This window comes from Siphateles boraxobius, unplaced genomic scaffold (genome assembly GCF_051911475.1).
Source record: "Siphateles boraxobius isolate OS27281-9 unplaced genomic scaffold, OSU_SipBor_1 39, whole genome shotgun sequence".
NCBI lineage: Eukaryota > Metazoa > Chordata > Actinopteri > Cypriniformes > Leuciscidae > Siphateles > Siphateles boraxobius.
This window is the reverse complement of record NW_027509019.1, coordinates 1578305-1598190: the sequence shown is the minus strand read 5'-3', so window position 1 is coordinate 1598190 and position 19886 is coordinate 1578305. Positions and strand designations below refer to the sequence as shown.

General features: G+C 39.7%; 17 non-coding genes across 17 annotated transcripts; all 17 read right to left on the bottom strand.

Annotated features, from left to right (window-relative positions):
* Positions 1-467: 467 nt before the first annotated feature.
* trnai-uau (transfer RNA isoleucine (anticodon UAU)) lies at positions 468-561 on the bottom strand. Its single transcript has 2 exons — positions 524-561; positions 468-503 (listed from the first exon to the last, which is right to left on the bottom strand). It is a non-coding gene; the product is annotated as a tRNA-Ile (tRNA).
* A 1137-nt stretch (positions 562-1698) lies between these two features.
* Positions 1699-1792, bottom strand: trnai-uau (transfer RNA isoleucine (anticodon UAU)). The gene is made up of 2 exons: positions 1755-1792; positions 1699-1734 (listed from the first exon to the last, which is right to left on the bottom strand). It is a non-coding gene; the product is annotated as a tRNA-Ile (tRNA).
* A 265-nt stretch (positions 1793-2057) lies between these two features.
* On the bottom strand, positions 2058-2151 carry trnai-uau (transfer RNA isoleucine (anticodon UAU)). The gene is made up of 2 exons: positions 2114-2151; positions 2058-2093 (listed from the first exon to the last, which is right to left on the bottom strand). It is a non-coding gene; the product is annotated as a tRNA-Ile (tRNA).
* Positions 2152-4163: 2012 nt separating this feature from the next.
* trnai-uau (transfer RNA isoleucine (anticodon UAU)) lies at positions 4164-4257 on the bottom strand. Its single transcript has 2 exons — positions 4220-4257; positions 4164-4199 (listed from the first exon to the last, which is right to left on the bottom strand). It is a non-coding gene; the product is annotated as a tRNA-Ile (tRNA).
* Positions 4258-5394: 1137 nt separating this feature from the next.
* Positions 5395-5488, bottom strand: trnai-uau (transfer RNA isoleucine (anticodon UAU)). Its single transcript has 2 exons — positions 5451-5488; positions 5395-5430 (listed from the first exon to the last, which is right to left on the bottom strand). It is a non-coding gene; the product is annotated as a tRNA-Ile (tRNA).
* Positions 5489-5745: 257 nt separating this feature from the next.
* On the bottom strand, positions 5746-5839 carry trnai-uau (transfer RNA isoleucine (anticodon UAU)). The gene is made up of 2 exons: positions 5802-5839; positions 5746-5781 (listed from the first exon to the last, which is right to left on the bottom strand). It is a non-coding gene; the product is annotated as a tRNA-Ile (tRNA).
* A 791-nt stretch (positions 5840-6630) lies between these two features.
* trnai-uau (transfer RNA isoleucine (anticodon UAU)) lies at positions 6631-6724 on the bottom strand. Its single transcript has 2 exons — positions 6687-6724; positions 6631-6666 (listed from the first exon to the last, which is right to left on the bottom strand). It is a non-coding gene; the product is annotated as a tRNA-Ile (tRNA).
* Positions 6725-7505: 781 nt separating this feature from the next.
* Positions 7506-7599, bottom strand: trnai-uau (transfer RNA isoleucine (anticodon UAU)). The gene is made up of 2 exons: positions 7562-7599; positions 7506-7541 (listed from the first exon to the last, which is right to left on the bottom strand). It is a non-coding gene; the product is annotated as a tRNA-Ile (tRNA).
* A 1135-nt stretch (positions 7600-8734) lies between these two features.
* Positions 8735-8828, bottom strand: trnai-uau (transfer RNA isoleucine (anticodon UAU)). The gene is made up of 2 exons: positions 8791-8828; positions 8735-8770 (listed from the first exon to the last, which is right to left on the bottom strand). It is a non-coding gene; the product is annotated as a tRNA-Ile (tRNA).
* A 1137-nt stretch (positions 8829-9965) lies between these two features.
* Positions 9966-10059, bottom strand: trnai-uau (transfer RNA isoleucine (anticodon UAU)). The gene is made up of 2 exons: positions 10022-10059; positions 9966-10001 (listed from the first exon to the last, which is right to left on the bottom strand). It is a non-coding gene; the product is annotated as a tRNA-Ile (tRNA).
* A 1158-nt stretch (positions 10060-11217) lies between these two features.
* On the bottom strand, positions 11218-11311 carry trnai-uau (transfer RNA isoleucine (anticodon UAU)). Its single transcript has 2 exons — positions 11274-11311; positions 11218-11253 (listed from the first exon to the last, which is right to left on the bottom strand). It is a non-coding gene; the product is annotated as a tRNA-Ile (tRNA).
* A 781-nt stretch (positions 11312-12092) lies between these two features.
* trnai-uau (transfer RNA isoleucine (anticodon UAU)) lies at positions 12093-12186 on the bottom strand. The gene is made up of 2 exons: positions 12149-12186; positions 12093-12128 (listed from the first exon to the last, which is right to left on the bottom strand). It is a non-coding gene; the product is annotated as a tRNA-Ile (tRNA).
* A 1135-nt stretch (positions 12187-13321) lies between these two features.
* Positions 13322-13415, bottom strand: trnai-uau (transfer RNA isoleucine (anticodon UAU)). The gene is made up of 2 exons: positions 13378-13415; positions 13322-13357 (listed from the first exon to the last, which is right to left on the bottom strand). It is a non-coding gene; the product is annotated as a tRNA-Ile (tRNA).
* Positions 13416-14552: 1137 nt separating this feature from the next.
* trnai-uau (transfer RNA isoleucine (anticodon UAU)) lies at positions 14553-14646 on the bottom strand. The gene is made up of 2 exons: positions 14609-14646; positions 14553-14588 (listed from the first exon to the last, which is right to left on the bottom strand). It is a non-coding gene; the product is annotated as a tRNA-Ile (tRNA).
* A 265-nt stretch (positions 14647-14911) lies between these two features.
* Positions 14912-15005, bottom strand: trnai-uau (transfer RNA isoleucine (anticodon UAU)). Its single transcript has 2 exons — positions 14968-15005; positions 14912-14947 (listed from the first exon to the last, which is right to left on the bottom strand). It is a non-coding gene; the product is annotated as a tRNA-Ile (tRNA).
* A 1666-nt stretch (positions 15006-16671) lies between these two features.
* trnai-uau (transfer RNA isoleucine (anticodon UAU)) lies at positions 16672-16765 on the bottom strand. The gene is made up of 2 exons: positions 16728-16765; positions 16672-16707 (listed from the first exon to the last, which is right to left on the bottom strand). It is a non-coding gene; the product is annotated as a tRNA-Ile (tRNA).
* A 1135-nt stretch (positions 16766-17900) lies between these two features.
* On the bottom strand, positions 17901-17994 carry trnai-uau (transfer RNA isoleucine (anticodon UAU)). Its single transcript has 2 exons — positions 17957-17994; positions 17901-17936 (listed from the first exon to the last, which is right to left on the bottom strand). It is a non-coding gene; the product is annotated as a tRNA-Ile (tRNA).
* Between the last annotated feature and the right edge of the window lie 1892 nt (positions 17995-19886).

Genomic DNA, 19886 nt, shown 5'->3' with positions numbered 1-19886 from the left:
AAACAAGAACATATACCAAATTTCATGAGGGGATTATAGCACCTGGAGCTATTATCATGAGGGTGATTCAGTTTTAAAACAATCTTTCCAAATAGTCCTTTAATACTTTACTACATTAAGTCATACATAGAACATTAAACATGTTTCTTGGATTATTCCGTGATCATTCTTCTAATGCAGGGATCACCAACCCTCCTCCTGGAGAGCTACTGTCCTGCAGACTTCAGTTCCAACCCTGTTCCAACACACACATGCATGTAATTATCAAGTAACCCTGAACAGCTCGATTAGCTCGTCCAGGTGTGTTTGATTGGGGTTGGAGCTAAAATCTGCAGGACAGTAGCTCTCCAGGAGCAGGGTTGGTGATCCATGTTCTAATGGATGATGACAATGTGATATTTAGACGATCTTTTAAGTTAGACATTGAAATCATTATCTTCCATAGTATCTCTTGCTTTCTAAAACCATGCTCCAGGTGAGGCTCGAACTCACAACCTCGGCATTGCTCAGCTGTGTACTGCCTTATAAGTACCGCGCGCTAACCGATTGCGCCACTGGAGCTTCAAAAAGACATATACCAAATTTCATGTGGGGATTATAGCCACTGGAGCTATTATCATGAGGGTGATTCAGTTTTAAAACAATCTTTCCAAATAGTCCTTTAATACTTTACTAGTTTAAGACATACATAGAACATTATATGTGTTTCTTGGATTATTTCAAGATCATTCTTCTAATGGATGACGACAATGTGATGTTAAGACAATCTTTTAAGTTAGACATTGAAATCTTTATCTTCCATAGCGTCTCTTGCTTTCTAAAACCATGCTCCAGGTGAGGCTTGAACTCACAACCTCAGCATTGCTGCGCTGCATACCGCGCGCTAACCGATTGCACTACTGGAACTTCTAAAGATGAAAATATACCACATTTCATGAGGGCATTATAGCCACTGGAGCTATTATGATGAGGGTGATTCAGTTTTAAAACAATCTTTCAAGATAGTCCTTTAATACTTTAAGATATATGTAGAACAATACTTTTTTTTGTTGCATTATTTCGTGATCATTCTTCTAATGGATGACGGCAAATTGATGTTCAGACGATCTTTTAAGTTAAACATTGAAACCTTTATCTTCCATAGCATCTCTCAAACTCACAACCTCGGCATTGCTCAGCTGCGTACTGCCTTATAAGTACCGCGCATTAATCTATTGCACCACCCGAGCTTCTAAACAAGAACATATACCAAATTTCATGAGGGGATTATAGCACCTGGAGCTATTATCATGAGGGTGATTCCGTTTTAAAACAATCTTTCCAAATAGTCCTTTAATACTTTACTACTTTAAGTCATACATAGAACATTAAACATGTTTCTTGGATTATTCCGTGATCATTCTTCTAATGCAGGGATCACCAACCCTCCTCCTGGAGAGCTACTGTCCTGCAGACTTCAGTTCCAACCCTGTTCCAACACACATGCATGTAATTATCAAGTAACCCCGAACAGCTCGATTAGCTGGTCCAGGTGTGTTTGATTGGGGTTGGAGCTAAAATCTGCAGGACAGTAGCTCTCCAGGAGCAGGGTTGGTGATCCATGTTCTAATGGATGATGACAATGTGATGTTCAGACGATCTTTTAAGTTAGACATTGAAATCATTATCTTCCATAGCATCTCTTGCTTTCTAAAACCATGCTCCAGGTGAGGCTCGAACTCACAACCTCGGCATTGCTCAGCTGTGTACTGCCTTATAAGTACCGCGCGCTAACCGATTGCGCCACTGGAGCTTCAAAAAGACATATACCAAATTTCATGTGGGGATTATAGCCACTGGAGCTATTATCATGAGGGTGATTCAGTTTTAAAACAATCTTTCCAAATAGTCCTTTAATACTTTACTAGTTTAAGACATACATAGAACATTAAATGTGTTTCTTGGATTATTTCATGATCATTCTTCTAATGGATGAGGACAATGTGATGTTAAGACGATCTTTTAAGTTAGACATTGAAATCTTTATCTTCCATAGCGTCTCTTGCTTTCTAAAACCATGCTCCAGGTGAGGCTCGAACTCACAACCTCGGCATTGCTCAGCTGTGTACTGCTTTATAAGTACCGCACGTTAACCGATTTCGCCACTGCAGCTTCTGAACAGGAACATATACCAAATTTCATGTGGGGATTATAGCCACTGGAGCTATTATCATGAGGGTGATTCAGTTTTAAAACAATCTTTCCAAATAGTCCTTTAATACTTTAAGACATGCATAGAACATTAAATGTGTTTCTTGGATTATTTCATGATCATTCTTCTAATGGATGACGACAATGTGATGTTCAGACGATCTTTTAAGTTAAACATTGAAACCTTTATCTTCCATAGCATCTCTCGAACACACAACCTCGGCATTGCTCAGCTGAGTACTGCCTTATAAGTACCGCGCATTAACCGATTGCGCCAACGGAGCTTCTAAACAGGAACATATACCATTCATGAGGGGATTATAGCACCTGGAGCTATTATCATGAGGGTGATTCAGTTTTAAAACAATCTTTCCAAATAGTCCTTTAATACTTTAAGTCATACATAGAACATTAAACATGTTACTTGGATTATTTCGTGATCGTTCTTCTAATGCAGGGATCCCCAACCCTCCTCCTGGAGAGCTACTGTCCTGCAGACTTCAGTTCCAACCCTGTTCCAACACACATGCATGTAATTATCAAGTAACCCCGAACAGCTCGATTAGCTGGTCCAGGTGTGTTTGATTGGGGTTGGAGCTAAAATCTGCAGGACAGTAGCTCTCCAGGAGCAGGGTTGGTGATCCATGTTCTAATGGATGATGACAATGTGATGTTCAGACGATCTTTTAAGTTAGACATTGAAATCATTATCTTCCATAGCATCTCTTGCTTTCTAAAACCATGCTCCAGGTGAGGCTCGAACTCACAACCTCGGCGTTGCTCAGCTGTGTACTGCCTTATAAGTACCGCACGCTAAACGATTGCGCCACTGGAGCTTCAAAAAGAGATATACCAAATTTGATGTGGGGATTATAGCCACTGGAGCTATTATCATGAGGGTGATTCAGTTTTAAAACAATCTTTCCAAATATTCCTTTAATACTTTACTAGTTTAAGACATACATAGAACATTAAATGTGTTTCTTGGATTATTTCATGATCATTCTTCTAATGGATGACGACAATGTGATGTTAAGACAATCTTTTAAGTTAGACATTGAAATCTTTATCTTCCATAGCGTCTCTTGCTTTCTAAAACCATGCTCCAGGTGAGGCTTGAACTCACAACCTCAGCATTGCTCAGCTGCGTACCGCGCGCTAACCGATTGAACTACTGGAACTTCTAAAGATTAAAATATACCACATTTCATGAGGGCATTATAGCCACTGGAGCTATTATGATGAGGGTGATTCAGTTTTAAAACAATCTTTCAAGATAGTCCTTTAATACTTTAAGATATTTAGAACAATACTTTTTTTTGTTGCATTATTTCGTGATCATTCTTCTAATGGATGACGGCAATGTGATGTTCAGACGATCTTTTAAGTTAGACATTGAAACCTTTATCTTCCATAGCATCTCTCAAACTCACAACCTCGGCATTGCTCAGCTGCGTACTGCCTTATAAGTACCGCGCATTAATCGATTGCACCACCGGAGCTTCTAAACAAGAACATATACCAAATTTCATGAGGGGATTATAGCACCTGGAGCTATTATCATGAGGGTGATTCAGTTTTAAAACAATCTTTCCAAATAGTCCTTTAATACTTTACTACTTTAAGTCATACATAGAACATTAAACATGTTTCTTGGATTATTCCGTGATCATTCTTCTAATGCAGGGATCACCAACCCTCCTCCTGGAGAGCTACTGTCCTGCAGACTTCAGTTCCAACCCTGTTCCAACACACACATGCATGTAATTATCAAGTAACCCTGAACAGCTCGATTAGCTGGTCCAGGTGTGTTTGATTGGGGTTGGAGCTAAAATCTGCAGGACAGTAGCTCTCCAGGAGCAGGGTTGGTGATCCATGTTCTAATGGATGATGACAATGTGATATTTAGACGATCTTTTAAGTTAGACATTGAAATCATTATCTTCCATAGTATCTCTTGCTTTCTAAAACCATGCTCCAGGTGAGGCTCGAACTCACAACCTCGGCATTGCTCAGCTGTGTACTGCCTTATAAGTACCGCGCGCTAACCGATTGCGCCACTGGAGCTTCAAAAAGACATATACCAAATTTCATGTGGGCATTATAGCCACTGGAGCTATTATCATGAGGGTGATTCAGTTTTAAAACAATCTTTCCAAATAGTCCTTTAATACTTTACTAGTTTAAGACATACATAGAACATTATATGTGTTTCTTGGATTATTTCATGATCATTCTTCTAATGGATGACGACAATGTGATGTTAAGACAATCTTTTAAGTTAGAAATTGAAATCTTTATCTTCCATAGCGTCTCTTGCTTTCTAAAACCATGCTCCAGGTGAGGCTTGAACTCACAACCTCAGCATTGCTGCGCTGCATACCGCGCGCTAACCGATTGCACTACTGGAACTTCTAAAGATGAAAATATACCACATTTCATGAGGGCATTATAGCCACTGGAGCTATTATGATGAGGGTGATTCAGTTTTAAAACAATCTTTCAAGATAGTCCTTTAATACTTTAAGATATATGTAGAACAATACTTTTTTTTGTTGCATTATTTCGTGATCATTCTTCTAATGGATGACGGCAAATTGATGTTCAGACGATCTTTTAAGTTAAACATTGAAACCTTTATCTTCCATAGCATCTCTCAAACTCACAACCTCGGCATTGCTCAGCTGCGTACTGCCTTATAAGTACCGCGCATTAATCGATTGCACCACCGGAGCTTCTAAACAAGAACATATACCAAATTTCATGAGGGGATTATAGCACCTGGAGCTATTATCATGAGGGTGATTCCGTTTTAAAACAATCTTTCCAAATAGTCCTTTAATACTTTACTACTTTAAGTCATACATAGAACATTAAACATGTTTCTTGGATTATTCCGTGATCATTCTTCTAATGCAGGGATCACCAACCCTCCTCCTGGAGAGCTACTGTCCTGCAGACTTCAGTTCCAACCCTGTTCCAACACACATGCATGTAATTATCAAGTAACCCCGAACAGCTCGATTAGCTGGTCCAGGTGTGTTTGATTGGGGTTGGAGCTAAAATCTGCAGGAAAGTAGCTCTCCAGGAGCAGGGTTGGTGATCCATGTTCTAATGGATGATGACAATGTGATGTTCAGACGATCTTTTAAGTTAGACATTGAAATCATTATCTTCCATAGCATCTCTTGCTTTCTAAAACCATGCTCCAGGTGAGGCTCGAACTCACAACCTCGGCATTGCTCAGCTGTGTACTGCCTTATAAGTACCGCGCGCTAACCGATTGCGCCACTGGAGCTTCAAAAAGACATATACCAAATTTCATGTGGGGATTATAGCCACTGGAGCTATTATCATGAGGGTGATTCAGTTTTAAAACAATCTTTCCAAATAGTCCTTTAATACTTTAAGACATACATAGAACAGTAAATGTGTTTCTTGGATTATTTCATGATCATTCTTCTAATGGATGACGACAATGTGATGTTAAGACGATCTTTTAAGTTAGACATTGAAATCTTTATCTTCCATAGCGTCTCTTGCTTTCTAAAACCATGCTCCAGGTGAGGGTCGAACTCACAACCTCGGCATTGCTCAGCTGTGTACTGCTTTATAAGTACCGCACGTTAACCGATTTCGCCACTGCAGCTTCTGAACAGGAACATATACCAAATTTCATGTGGGGATTATAGCCACTGGAGCTATTATCATGAGGGTGATTCAGTTTTAAAACAATCTTTCCAAATAGTCCTTTAATACTTTAAGACATGCATAGAACATTAAATGTGTTTCTTGGATTATTTCATGATCATTCTTCTAATGGATGACGACAATGTGATGTTCAGACGATCTTTTAAGTTAAACATTGAAACCTTTATCTTCCATAGCATCTCTCGAACACACAACCTCGGCATTGCTCAGCTGAGTACTGCCTTATAAGTACCGCGCATTAACCGATTGCGCCACCGGAGCTTCTAAACAAGAACATATACCATTCATGAGGGGATTATAGCACCTGGAGCTATTATCATGAGGGTGATTCCGTTTTAAAACAATCTTTCCAAATAGTCCTTTAATACTTTACTACTTTAAGTCATACATAGAACATTAAACATGTTTCTTGGATTATTCCGTAATCATTCTTCTAATGCAGGGATCACCAACCCTCCTCCTGGAGAGCTACTGTCCTGCAGACTTCAGTTCCAACCCTGTTCCAACACACACATGCATGTAATTATCAAGTAACCCTGAACAGCTCGATTAGCTGGTCCAGGTGTGTTTGATTGGGGTTGGAGCTAAAATCTGCAGGACAGTAGCTCTCCAGGAGCAGGGTTGGTGATCCATGTTCTAATGGATGATGACAATGTGATATTTAGACGATCTTTTAAGTTAGACATTGAAATCATTATCTTCCATAGTATCTCTTGCTTTCTAAAACCATGCTCCAGGTGAGGCTCGAACTCACAACCTCGGCATTGCTCAGCTGTGTACTGCCTTATAAGTACCGCGCGCTAACCGATTTCGCCACTGCAGCTTCTGAACAGGAACATATACCAAATTTCATGTGGGGATTATAGCCACTGGAGCTATTATCATGAGGGTGATTCAGTTTTAAAACAATCTTTCCAAATAGTCCTTTAATACTTTACGACATGCATAGAACATTAAATGTGTTTCTTGGATTATTTCATGATCATTCTTCTAATGGATGACGACAATGTGATGTTCAGACGATCTTTTAAGTTAAACATTGAAACCTTTATCTTCCATAGCATCTCTCGAACACACAACCTCGGCATTGCTCAGCTGAGTACTGCCTTATAAGTACCGCGCATTAACCGATTGCGCCACCGGAGCTTCTAAACAGGAACATATACCATTCATGAGGGGATTATAGCACCTGGAGCTATTATCATGAGGGTGATTCAGTTTTAAAACAATCTTTCCAAATAGTCCTTTAATACTTTAAGTCATACATAGAACATTAAACATGTTACTTGGATTATTTCGTGATCGTTCTTCTAATGCAGGGATCCCCAACCCTCCTCCTGGAGAGCTACTGTCCTGCAGACTTCAGTTCCAACCCTGTTCCAACACACATGCATGTAATTATCAAGTAACCCCGAACAGCTCGATTAGCTGGTCCAGGTGTGTTTGATTGGGGTTGGAGCTAAAATCTGCAGGACAGTAGCTCTCCAGGAGCAGGGTTGGTGATCCATGTTCTAATGGATGATGACAATGTGATGTTCAGACGATCTTTTAAGTTAGACATTGAAATCATTATCTTCCATAGCATCTCTTGCTTTCTAAAACCATGCTCCAGGTGAGGCTCGAACTCACAACCTCGGCATTGCTCAGCTGTGTACTGCCTTATAAGTACCGCACGCTAAACGATTGCGCCACTGGAGCATCAAAAAGAGATATACCAAATTTCATGTGGGGATTATAGCCACTGGAGCTATTATCATGAGGGTGATTCAGTTTTAAAACAATCTTTCCAAATAGTCCTTTAATACTTTACTAGTTTAAGACATACATAGAACATTAAATGTGTTTCTTGGATTATTTCATGATCATTCTTCTAATGGATGACGACAATGTGATGTTAAGACAATCTTTTAAGTTAGACATTGAAATCTTTATCTTCCATAGCGTCTCTTGCTTTCTAAAACCATGCTCCAGGTGAGGCTTGAACTCACAACCTCAGCATTGCTCAGCTGCGTACCGCGCGCTAACCGATTGAACTACTGGAACTTCTAAAGATTAAAATATACCACATTTCATGAGGGCATTATAGCCACGGGAGCTATTATGATGAGGGTGATTCAGTTTTAAAACAATCTTTCAAGATAGTCCTTTAATACTTTAAGACATTTAGAACAATACTTTTTTGTTACATTATTTCGTGATCATTCTTCTAATGGATGACGGCAATGTGATGTTCAGACGATCTTTTAAGTTAGACATTGAAACCTTTATCTTCCATAGCATCTCTCAAACTCACAACCTCGGCATTGCTCAGCTGCGTACTGCCTTATAAGTACCGCGCATTAACCGATTGCACCACCGGAGCTTCTAAACAAGAACATATACCAAATTTCATGAGGGGATTATAGCACCTGGAGCTATTATCATGAGGGTGATTCCGTTTTAAAACAATCTTTCCAAATAGTCCTTTAATACTTTACTACTTTAAGTCATACATAGAACATTAAACATGTTTCTTGGATTATTCCGTGATCATTCTTCTAATGCAGGGATCACCAACCCTCCTCCTGGAGAGCTACTGTCCTGCAGACTTCAGTTCCAACCCTGTTCCAACACACACATGCATGTAATTATCAAGTAACCCTGAACAGCTCGATTAGCTGGTCCAGGTGTGTTTGATTGGGGTTGGAGCTAAAATCTGCAGGACAGTAGCTCTCCAGGAGCAGGGTTGGTGATCCATGTTCTAATGGATGATGACAATGTGATATTTAGACAATCTTTTAAGTTAGACATTGAAATCATTATCTTCCATAGTATCTCTTGCTTTCTAAAACCATGCTCCAGGTGAGGCTCGAACTCACAACCTCGGCATTGCTCAGCTGTGTACTGCCTTATAAGTACCGCGCGCTAACCGATTGCGCCACTGGAGCTTCAAAAAGACATATACCAAATTTCATGTGGGGATTATAGCCACTGGAGCTATTATCATGAGGGTGATTCAGTTTTAAAACAATCTTTCCAAATAGTCCTTTAATACTTTACTAGTTTAAGACATACATAGAACATTATATGTGTTTCTTGGATTATTTCATGATCATTCTTCTAATGGATGACGACAATGTGATGTTAAGACAATCTTTTAAGTTAGACATTGAAATCTTTATCTTCCATAGCGTCTCTTGCTTTCTAAAACCATGCTGCAGGTGAGGCTTGAACTCACAACCTCAGCATTGCTGCGCTGCATACCGCGCGCTAACCGATTGCACTACTGGAACTTCTAAAGATGAAAATATACCACATTTCATGAGGGCATTATAGCCACTGGAGCTATTATGATGAGGGTGATTCAGTTTTAAAACAATCTTTCAAGATAGTCCTTTAATACTTTAAGATATATGTAGAACAATACTTTTTTTTGTTGCATTATTTCGTGATCATTCTTCTAATGGATGACGGCAAATTGATGTTCAGACGATCTTTTAAGTTAAACATTGAAACCTTTATCTTCCATAGCATCTCTCAAACTCACAACCTCGGCATTGCTCAGCTGCGTACTGCCTTATAAGTACCGCACATTAATCGATTGCACCACCGGAGCTTCTAAACAAGAACATATACCAAATTTCATGAGGGGATTATAGCACCTGGAGCTATTATCATGAGGGTGATTCCGTTTTAAAACAATCTTTCCAAATAGTCCTTTAATACTTTACTACTTTAAGTCATACATAGAACATTAAACATGTTTCTTGGATTATTCCGTGATCATTCTTCTAATGCAGGGATCACCAACCCTCCTCCTGGAGAGCTACTGTCCTGCAGACTTCAGTTCCAACCCTGTTCCAACACACATGCATGTAATTATCAAGTAACCCCGAACAGCTCGATTAGCTGGTCCAGGTGTGTTTGATTGGGGTTGGAGCTAAAATCTGCAGGACAGTAGCTCTCCAGGAGCAGGGTTGGTGATCCATGTTCTAATGGATGATGACAATGTGATGTTCAGACGATCTTTTAAGTTAGACATTGAAATCATTATCTTCCATAGCATCTCTTGCTTTCTAAAACCATGCTCCAGGTGAGGCTCGAACTCACAACCTCGGCATTGCTCAGCTGTGTACTGCCTTATAAGTACCGCGCGCTAACCGATTGCGCCACTGGAGCTTCAAAAAGACATATACCAAATTTCATGTGGGGATTATAGCCACTGGAGCTATTATCATGAGGGTGATTCAGTTTTAAAACAATCTTTCCAAATAGTCCTTTAATACTTTACTAGTTTAAGACATACATAGAACATTAAATGTGTTTCTTGGATTATTTCATGATCATTCTTCTAATGGATGACGACAATGTGATGTTAAGACGATCTTTTAAGTTAGACATTGAAATCTTTATCTTCCATAGCGTCTCTTGCTTTCTAAAACCATGCTCCAGGTGAGGCTCGAACTCATAACCTCGGCATTGCTCAGCTGTGTACTGCTTTATAAGTACCGCACGTTAACCGATTTCGCCACTGCAGCTTCTGAACAGGAACATATACCAAATTTCATGTGGGGATTATAGCCACTGGAGCTATTATCATGAGGGTGATTCAGTTTTAAAACAATCTTTCCAAATAGTCCTTTAATACTTTACTAGTTTAAGACATGCATAGAACATTAAATGTGTTTCTTGGATTATTTCATGATCATTCTTCTAATGGATGACGACAATGTGATGTTCAGACGATCTTTTAAGTTAAACATTGAAACCTTTATCTTCCATAGCATCTCTCGAACACACAACCTCGGCATTGCTCAGCTGAGTACTGCCTTATAAGTACCGCGCATTAACCGATTGTGCCACCGGAGCTTCTAAACAAGAACATATACCATTCATGAGGGGATTATAGCACCTGGAGCTATTATCATGAGGGTGATTCCGTTTTAAAACAATCTTTCCAAATAGTCCTTTAATACTTTACTACTTTAAGTCATACATAGAACATTAAACATGTTTCTTGGATTATTCCGTGATCATTCTTCTAATGCAGGGATCACCAACCCTCCTCCTGGAGAGCTACTGTCCTGCAGACTTCAGTTCCAACCCTGTTCCAACACACACATGCATGTAATTATCAAGTAACCCTGAACAGCTCGATTAGCTGGTCCAGGTGTGTTTGATTGGGGTTGGAGCTAAAATCTGCAGGACAGTAGCTCTCCAGGAGCAGGGTTGGTGATCCATGTTCTAATGGATGATGACAATGTGATATTTAGACGATCTTTTAAGTTAGACATTGAAATCATTATCTTCCATAGTATCTCTTGCTTTCTAAAACCATGCTCCAGGTGAGGCTCGAACTCACAACCTCGGCATTGCTCAGCTGTGTACTGCCTTATAAGTACCGCGCGCTAACCGATTTCGCCACTGCAGCTTCTGAACAGGAACATATACCAAATTTCATGTGGGGATTATAGCCACTGGAGCTATTATCATGAGGGTGATTCAGTTTTAAAACAATCTTTCCAAATAGTCCTTTAATACTTTACGACATGCATAGAACATTAAATGTGTTTCTTGGATTATTTCATGATCATTCTTCTAATGGATGACGACAATGTGATGTTCAGACGATCTTTTAAGTTAAACATTGAAACCTTTATCTTCCATAGCATCTCTCGAACACACAACCTCGGCATTGCTCAGCTGAGTACTGCCTTATAAGTACCGCGCATTAACCGATTGCGCCACCGGAGCTTCTAAACAGGAACATATACCATTCATGAGGGGATTATAGCACCTGGAGCTATTATCATGAGGGTGATTCAGTTTTAAAACAATCTTTCCAAATAGTCCTTTAATACTTTAAGTCATACATAGAACATTAAACATGTTACTTGGATTATTTCGTGATCGTTCTTCTAATGCAGGGATCCCCAACCCTCCTCCTGGAGAGCTACTGTCCTGCAGACTTCAGTTCCAACCCTGTTCCAACACACATGCATGTAATTATCAAGTAACCCCGAACAGCTCGATTAGCTGGTCCAGGTGTGTTTGATTGGGGTTGGAGCTAAAATCTGCAGGACAGTAGCTCTCCAGGAGCAGGGTTGGTGATCCATGTTCTAATGGATGATGACAATGTGATGTTCAGACGATCTTTTAAGTTAGACATTGAAATCATTATCTTCCATAGCATCTCTTGCTTTCTAAAACCATGCTCCAGGTGAGGCTCGAACTCACAACCTCGGCATTGCTCAGCTGTGTACTGCCTTATAAGTACCGCACGCTAAACGATTGCGCCACTGGAGCATCAAAAAGAGATATACCAAATTTCATGTGGGGATTATAGCCACTGGAGCTATTATCATGAGGGTGATTCAGTTTTAAAACAATCTTTCCAAATAGTCCTTTAATACTTTACTAGTTTAAGACATACATAGAACATTAAATGTGTTTCTTGGATTATTTCATGATCATTCTTCTAATGGATGACGACAATGTGATGTTAAGACAATCTTTTAAGTTAGACATTGAAATCTTTATCTTCCATAGCGTCTCTTGCTTTCTAAAACCATGCTCCAGGTGAGGCTTGAACTCACAACCTCAGCATTGCTCAGCTGCGTACCGCGCGCTAACCGATTGAACTACTGGAACTTCTAAAGATTAAAATATACCACATTTCATGAGGGCATTATAGCCACGGGAGCTATTATGATGAGGGTGATTCAGTTTTAAAACAATCTTTCAAGATAGTCCTTTAATACTTTAAGACATTTAGAACAATACTTTTTTGTTACATTATTTCGTGATCATTCTTCTAATGGATGACGGCAATGTGATGTTCAGACGATCTTTTAAGTTAGACATTGAAACCTTTATCTTCCATAGCATCTCTCAAACTCACAACCTCAGCATTGCTCAGCTGCGTACTGCCTTATAAGTACCGCGCATTAACCGATTGCACCACCGGAGCTTCTAAACAAGAACATATACCAAATTTCATGAGGGGATTATAGCACCTGGAGCTATTATCATGAGGGTGATTCCGTTTTAAAACAATCTTTCCAAATAGTCCTTTAATACTTTACTACTTTAAGTCATACATAGAACATTAAACATGTTTCTTGGATTATTCCGTGATCATTCTTCTAATGCAGGGATCACCAACCCTCCTCCTGGAGAGCTACTGTCCTGCAGACTTCAGTTCCAACCCTGTTCCAACACACACATGCATGTAATTATCAAGTAACCCTGAACAGCTCGATTAGCTGGTCCAGGTGTGTTTGATTGGGGTTGGAGCTAAAATCTGCAGGACAGTAGCTCTCCAGGAGCAGGGTTGGTGATCCATGTTCTAATGGATGATGACAATGTGATATTTAGACGATCTTTTAAGTTAGACATTGAAATCATTATCTTCCATAGTATCTCTTGCTTTCTAAAACCATGCTCCAGGTGAGGCTCGAACTCACAACCTCGGCATTGCTCAGCTGTGTACTGCCTTATAAGTACCGCGCGCTAACCGATTGCGCCACTGGAGCTTCAAAAAGACATATACCAAATTTCATGTGGGGATTATAGCCACTGGAGCTATTATCATGAGGGTGATTCAGTTTTAAAACAATCTTTCCAAATAGTCCTTTAATACTTTACTAGTTTAAGACATACATAGAACATTATATGTGTTTCTTGGATTATTTCATGATCATTCTTCTAATGGATGACGACAATGTGATGTTAAGACAATCTTTTAAGTTAGACATTGAAATCTTTATCTTCCATAGCGTCTCTTGCTTTCTAAAACCATGCTGCAGGTGAGGCTTGAACTCACAACCTCAGCATTGCTGCGCTGCATACCGCGCGCTAACCGATTGCACTACTGGAACTTCTAAAGATGAAATTATACCACATTTCATGAGGGCATTATAGCCACTGGAGCTATTATGATGAGGGTGATTCAGTTTTAAAACAATCTTTCAAGATAGTCCTTTAAAACTTTAAGATATATGTAGAACAATACTTTTTTTTGTTGCATTATTTCGTGATCATTCTTCTAATGGATGACGGCAAATTGATGTTCAGACGATCTTTTAAGTTAAACATTGAAACCTTTATCTTCCATAGCATCTCTCAAACTCACAACCTCGGCATTGCTCAGCTGCGTACTGCCTTATAAGTACCGCACATTAATCGATTGCACCACCGGAGCTTCTAAACAAGAACATATACCAAATTTCATGAGGGGATTATAGCACCTGGAGCTATTATCATGAGGGTGATTCCGTTTTAAAACAATCTTTCCAAATAGTCCTTTAATACTTTACTACTTTAAGTCATACATAGAACATTAAACATGTTTCTTGGATTATTCCGTGATCATTCTTCTAATGCAGGGATCACCAACCCTCCTCCTGGAGAGCTACTGTCCTGCAGACTTCAGTTCCAACCCTGTTCCAACACACATGCATGTAATTATCAAGTAACCCCGAACAGCTCGATTAGCTGGTCCAGGTGTGTTTGATTGGGGTTGGAGCTAAAATCTGCAGGACAGTAGCTCTCCAGGAGCAGGGTTGGTGATCCATGTTCTAATGGATGATGACAATGTGATGTTCAGACGATCTTTTAAGTTAGACATTGAAATCATTATCTTCCATAGCATCTCTTGCTTTCTAAAACCATGCTCCAGGTGAGGCTCGAACTCACAACCTCGGCATTGCTCAGCTGTGTACTGCCTTATAAGTACCGCGCGCTAACCGATTGCGCCACTGGAGCTTCAAAAAGACATATACCAAATTTCATGTGGGGATTATAGCCACTGGAGCTATTATCATGAGGGTGATTCAGTTTTAAAACAATCTTTCCAAATAGTCCTTTAATACTTTACTAGTTTAAGACATACATAGAACATTAAATGTGTTTCTTGGATTATTTCATGATCATTCTTCTAATGGATGACGACAATGTGATGTTAAGACGATCTTTTAAGTTAGACATTGAAATCTTTATCTTCCATAGCGTCTCTTGCTTTCTAAAACCATGCTCCAGGTGAGGCTCGAACTCACAACCTCGGCATTGCTCAGCTGTGTACTGCTTTATAAGTACCGCACGTTAACCGATTTCGCCACTGCAGCTTCTGAACAGGAACATATACCAAATTTCATGTGGGGATTATAGCCACTGGAGCTATTATCATGAGGGTGATTCAGTTTTAAAACAATCTTTCCAAATAGTCCTTTAATACTTTAAGACATGCATAGAACATTAAATGTGTTTCTTGGATTATTTCATGATCATTCCTCTAATGGATGACGACAATGTGATGTTCAGACGATCTTTTAAGTTAAACATTGAAACCTTTATCTTCCATAGCATCTCTCGAACACACAACCTCGGCATTGCTCAGCTGAGTACTGCCTTATAAGTACCGCGCATTAACCGATTGCGCCACCGGAGCTTCTAAACAAGAACATATACCATTCATGAGGGGATTATAGCACCTGGAGCTATTATCATGAGGGTGATTCCGTTTTAAAACAATCTTTCCAAATAGTCCTTTAATACTTTACTACTTTAAGTCATACATAGAACATTAAACATGTTTCTTGGATTATTCCGTGATCATTCTTCTAATGCAGGGATCACCAACCCTCCTCCTGGAGAGCTACTGTCCTGCAGACTTCAGTTCCAACCCTGTTACAACACACACATGCATGTAATTATCAAGTAACCCTGAACAGCTCGATTAGCTGGTCCAGGTGTGTTTGATTGGGGTTGGAGCTAAAATCTGCAGGACAGTAGCTCTCCAGGAGCAGGGTTGGTGATCCATGTTCTAATGGATGATGACAATGTGATATTTAGACGATCTTTTAAGTTAGACATTGAAATCATTATCTTCCATAGTATCTCTTGCTTTCTAAAACCATGCTCCAGGTGAGGCTCGAACTCACAACCTCGGCATTGCTCAGCTGTGTACTGCCTTATAAGTACTGCGCGCTAACCGATTTCGCCACTGCAGCTTCTGAACAGGAACATATACCAAATTTAATGTGGGGATTATAGCCACTGGAGCTATTATCATGAGGGTGATTCAGTTTTAAAACAATCTTTCCAAATAGTCCTTTAATACTTTACGACATGCATAGAACATTAAATGTGTTTCTTGGATTATTTCATGATCATTCTTCTAATGGATGACGACAATGTGATGTTCAGACGATCTTTTAAGTTAAACATTGAAACCTTTATCTTCCATAGCATCTCTCGAACACACAACCTCGGCATTGCTCAGCTGAGTACTGCTTTATAAGTACCGCGCATTAACCGATTGCGCCACCAGAGCTTCTAAACAGGAACATATACCATTCATGAGGGGATTATAGCACCTGGACCTATTATCATGAGGGTGATTCAGTTTTAAAACAATCTTTCCAAATAGTCCTTTAATACTTTAAGTCATACATAGAACATTAAACATGTTACTTGGATTATTTCGTGATCGTTCTTCTAATGCAGGGATCCCCAACCCTCCTCCTGGAGAGCTACTGTCCTGCAGACTTCAGTTCCAACCCTGTTCCAACACACATGCATGTAATTATCAAGTAACCCCGAACAGCTCGATTAGCTGGTCCAGGTGTGTTTGATTGGGGTTGGAGCTAAAATCTGCAGGACAGTAGCTCTCCAGGAGCAGGGTTGGTGATCCATGTTCTAATGGATGATGACAATGTGATGTTCAGACGATCTTTTAAGTTAGACATTGAAATCATTATCTTCCATAGCATCTCTTGCTTTCTAAAACCATGCTCCAGGTGAGGCTCGAACTCACAACCTCGGCATTGCTCAGCTGTGTACCGCCTTATAAGTACCGCACGCTAAACGATTGCGCCACTGGAGCTTCAAAAAGACATATACCAAATTTCATGTGGGGATTATAGCCACTGGAGCTATTATCATGAGGGTGATTCAGTTTTAAAACAATCTTTCCAAATAGTCCTTTAATACTTTACTAGTTTAAGACATACATAGAACATTAAATGTGTTTCTTGGATTATTTCATGATCATTCTTCTAATGGATGACGACAATGTGATGTTAAGACAATCTTTTAAGTTAGACATTGAAATCTTTATCTTCCATAGCGTCTCTTGCTTTCTAAAACCATGCTCCAGGTGAGGCTTGAACTCACAACCTCAGCATTGCTCAGCTGCGTACCGCGCGCTAACCGATTGAACTACTGGAACTTCTAAAGATTAAAATATACCACATTTCATGAGGGCATTATAGCCACTGGAGCTATTATGATGAGGGTGATTCAGTTTTAAAACAATCTTTCAAGATAGTCCTTTAATACTTTAAGATATTTAGAACAATACTTTTTTGTTGCATTATTTCGTGATCATTCTTCTAATGGATGACGGCAATGTGATGTTCAGACGATCTTTTAAGTTAGACATTGAAACCTTTATCTTCCATAGCATCTCTCAAACTCACAACCTCGGCATTGCTCAGCTGCGTACTGCCTTATAAGTACCGCGCATTAATCGATTGCACCACCGGAGCTTCTAAACAAGAACATATACCAAATTTCATGAGGGGATTATAGCACCTGGAGCTATTATCATGAGGGTGATTCCGTTTTAAAACAATCTTTCCAAATAGTCCTTTAATACTTTACTACTTTAAGTCATACATAGAACATTAAACATGTTTCTTGGATTATTCCGTGATCATTCTTCTAATGCAGGGATCACCAACCCTCCTCCTGGAGAGCTACTGTCCTGCAGACTTCAGTTCCAACCCTGTTCCAACACACACATGCATGTAATTATCAAGTAACCCTGAACAGCTCGATTAGCTGGTCCAGGTGTGTTTGATTGGGGTTGGAGCTAAAATCTGCAGGACAGTAGCTCTCCAGGAGCAGGGTTGGTGATCCATGTTCTAATGGATGATGACAATGTGATATTTAGACAATCTTTTAAGTTAGACATTGAAATCATTATCTTCCATAGTATCTCTTGCTTTCTAAAACCATGCTCCAGGTGAGGCTCGAACTCACAACCTCGGCATTGCTCAGCTGTGTACTGCCTTATAAGTACCGCGCGCTAACCGATTGCACCACTGGAGCTTCAAAAAGACATATACCAAATTTCATGTGGGGATTATAGCCACTGGAGCTATCATCATGAGGGTGATTCAGTTTTAAAACAATCTTTCCAAATAGTCCTTTAATACTTTACTAGTTTAAGACATACATAGAACATTAAATGTGTTTCTTGGATTATTTCATGATCATTCTTCTAATGGATGACGACAATGTGATGTTCAGACGATCTTTTAAGTTAAACATTGAAACCTTTATCTTCCATAGCATCTCTCGAACACACAACCTCGGCATTGCTCAGCTGAGTACTGCCTTATAAGTACCGCGCATTAACCGATTGCGCCACCGGAGCTTCTAAACAAGAACATATACCATTCATGAGGGGATTACATTAAACATTAAACATGTTTCATTTCGTGATCATTCTTCTATTGGATGATGACAATGTGATATTCAGACGATCTTTTAACTTAGACATTGAAAAATTTAAATTCCATACTCGAACTCACAACCTTGGCATTGCTTAGCTGCGTACTGCCGTATAAGTACCGCGCGCTAACCGATTGCGCCTCTGGAGCTTCTAAAGATGAAAATATACCACATTTCTTGAGGGGATTATAGCCACTGGAGCTATTATGATGAGGGTGATTCAGTTTTAAAACAATATTTCAAGATAGTCCTTTAATACTTTAAGATATACATAGAACAATACCAAATTTAATGTGGGGATTATAGCCACTGGAGCTATTATCATGAGGGTGATTACGTTTTAAAACAATCTTTCCAAATAGTCCTTTAATACTTTACTAGATTAAGACATACATAGAACATTAAATTTGTTTCTTCCAGGGACGTCGTTAGGCCTATTTTAGGGGGGCTGAAGCTACCCCAAAATGTTCCTAAACCCCCCTAAATTATAATAAGAACAACAACAATTTGATTCATCAATAACCTCATTGGAATGAGTACACTCATTCATATTTAGAATTAGACGCAACAAATGATATATATCCAGCTGCAAAAAATAGCTGAAAAGTCGTAAGTTGGACAGAAGTACAAAGAGTCTTGTGCTATCAAGATGATGCACCACACTGTCTCGTTGTCTTGGTGTGAACTGTGGCAGCTTTCAGAGCGTTGCAGACCGGAGCGCTGCAAGTAACTGGAGGATTCCTCTCGTCTCGTCTTTACTCTAGTTTGGTCTGAAGTTGAACTCGCTATGCACCCTCCCGCCCCCACACACACCGATACACACACCGATACACACGCTCCCGCCCACACACACCGATACACGCTAATGGTGAAAGGAAGATTGTTAAGTAAGTGTCGTGATACAGAGTGAAATTGTAAGTTGTTTTTTAATTACCTGGTTACCTTTAGCTACGTTTTCTTGAGGTAAAGGAAAGGGGATACCGTATATTTTGGTTTGCTATGGAAAACTGTAGTCTAGCTAGAGTGAACAAGCAAAATACAAGAAATGGTTAACTTAGCAAGCTAATCACAACTCTTTATTCTTTGCCAATAATATAACCTTTCTGGTTGTTGACAAAAGTGTAGCTCTAGATGTGAGTGCAAAGATTTTACAAACGCAAGTTAGAAATACCCTGGGGGCTAAGCCCCCCCTGTCTTCCAATCCTAGTGGTGTACCTGGAGTTTAGTTCTATTTTATTGATAAATGACAATTTGGGAGTTATTTCATCTGTTAACTCTCACTCATTACATGACATTAGTGGTTTTAAGGAATAGGAGTTGGTATATATTCAAGGGCGTGCAAATATGGGTGGTGTTTTTGATCATATGTTGTGGGCCAGTCTGGGACAAAATTCCAGGGCCGATTTTTTGTCCCAGTCCGTCCCTGGCACCATCCCTTCATCTCCTGTCTTCCTTGTGTCATCGCCTCGCCCCCCTCCATCCCTCCC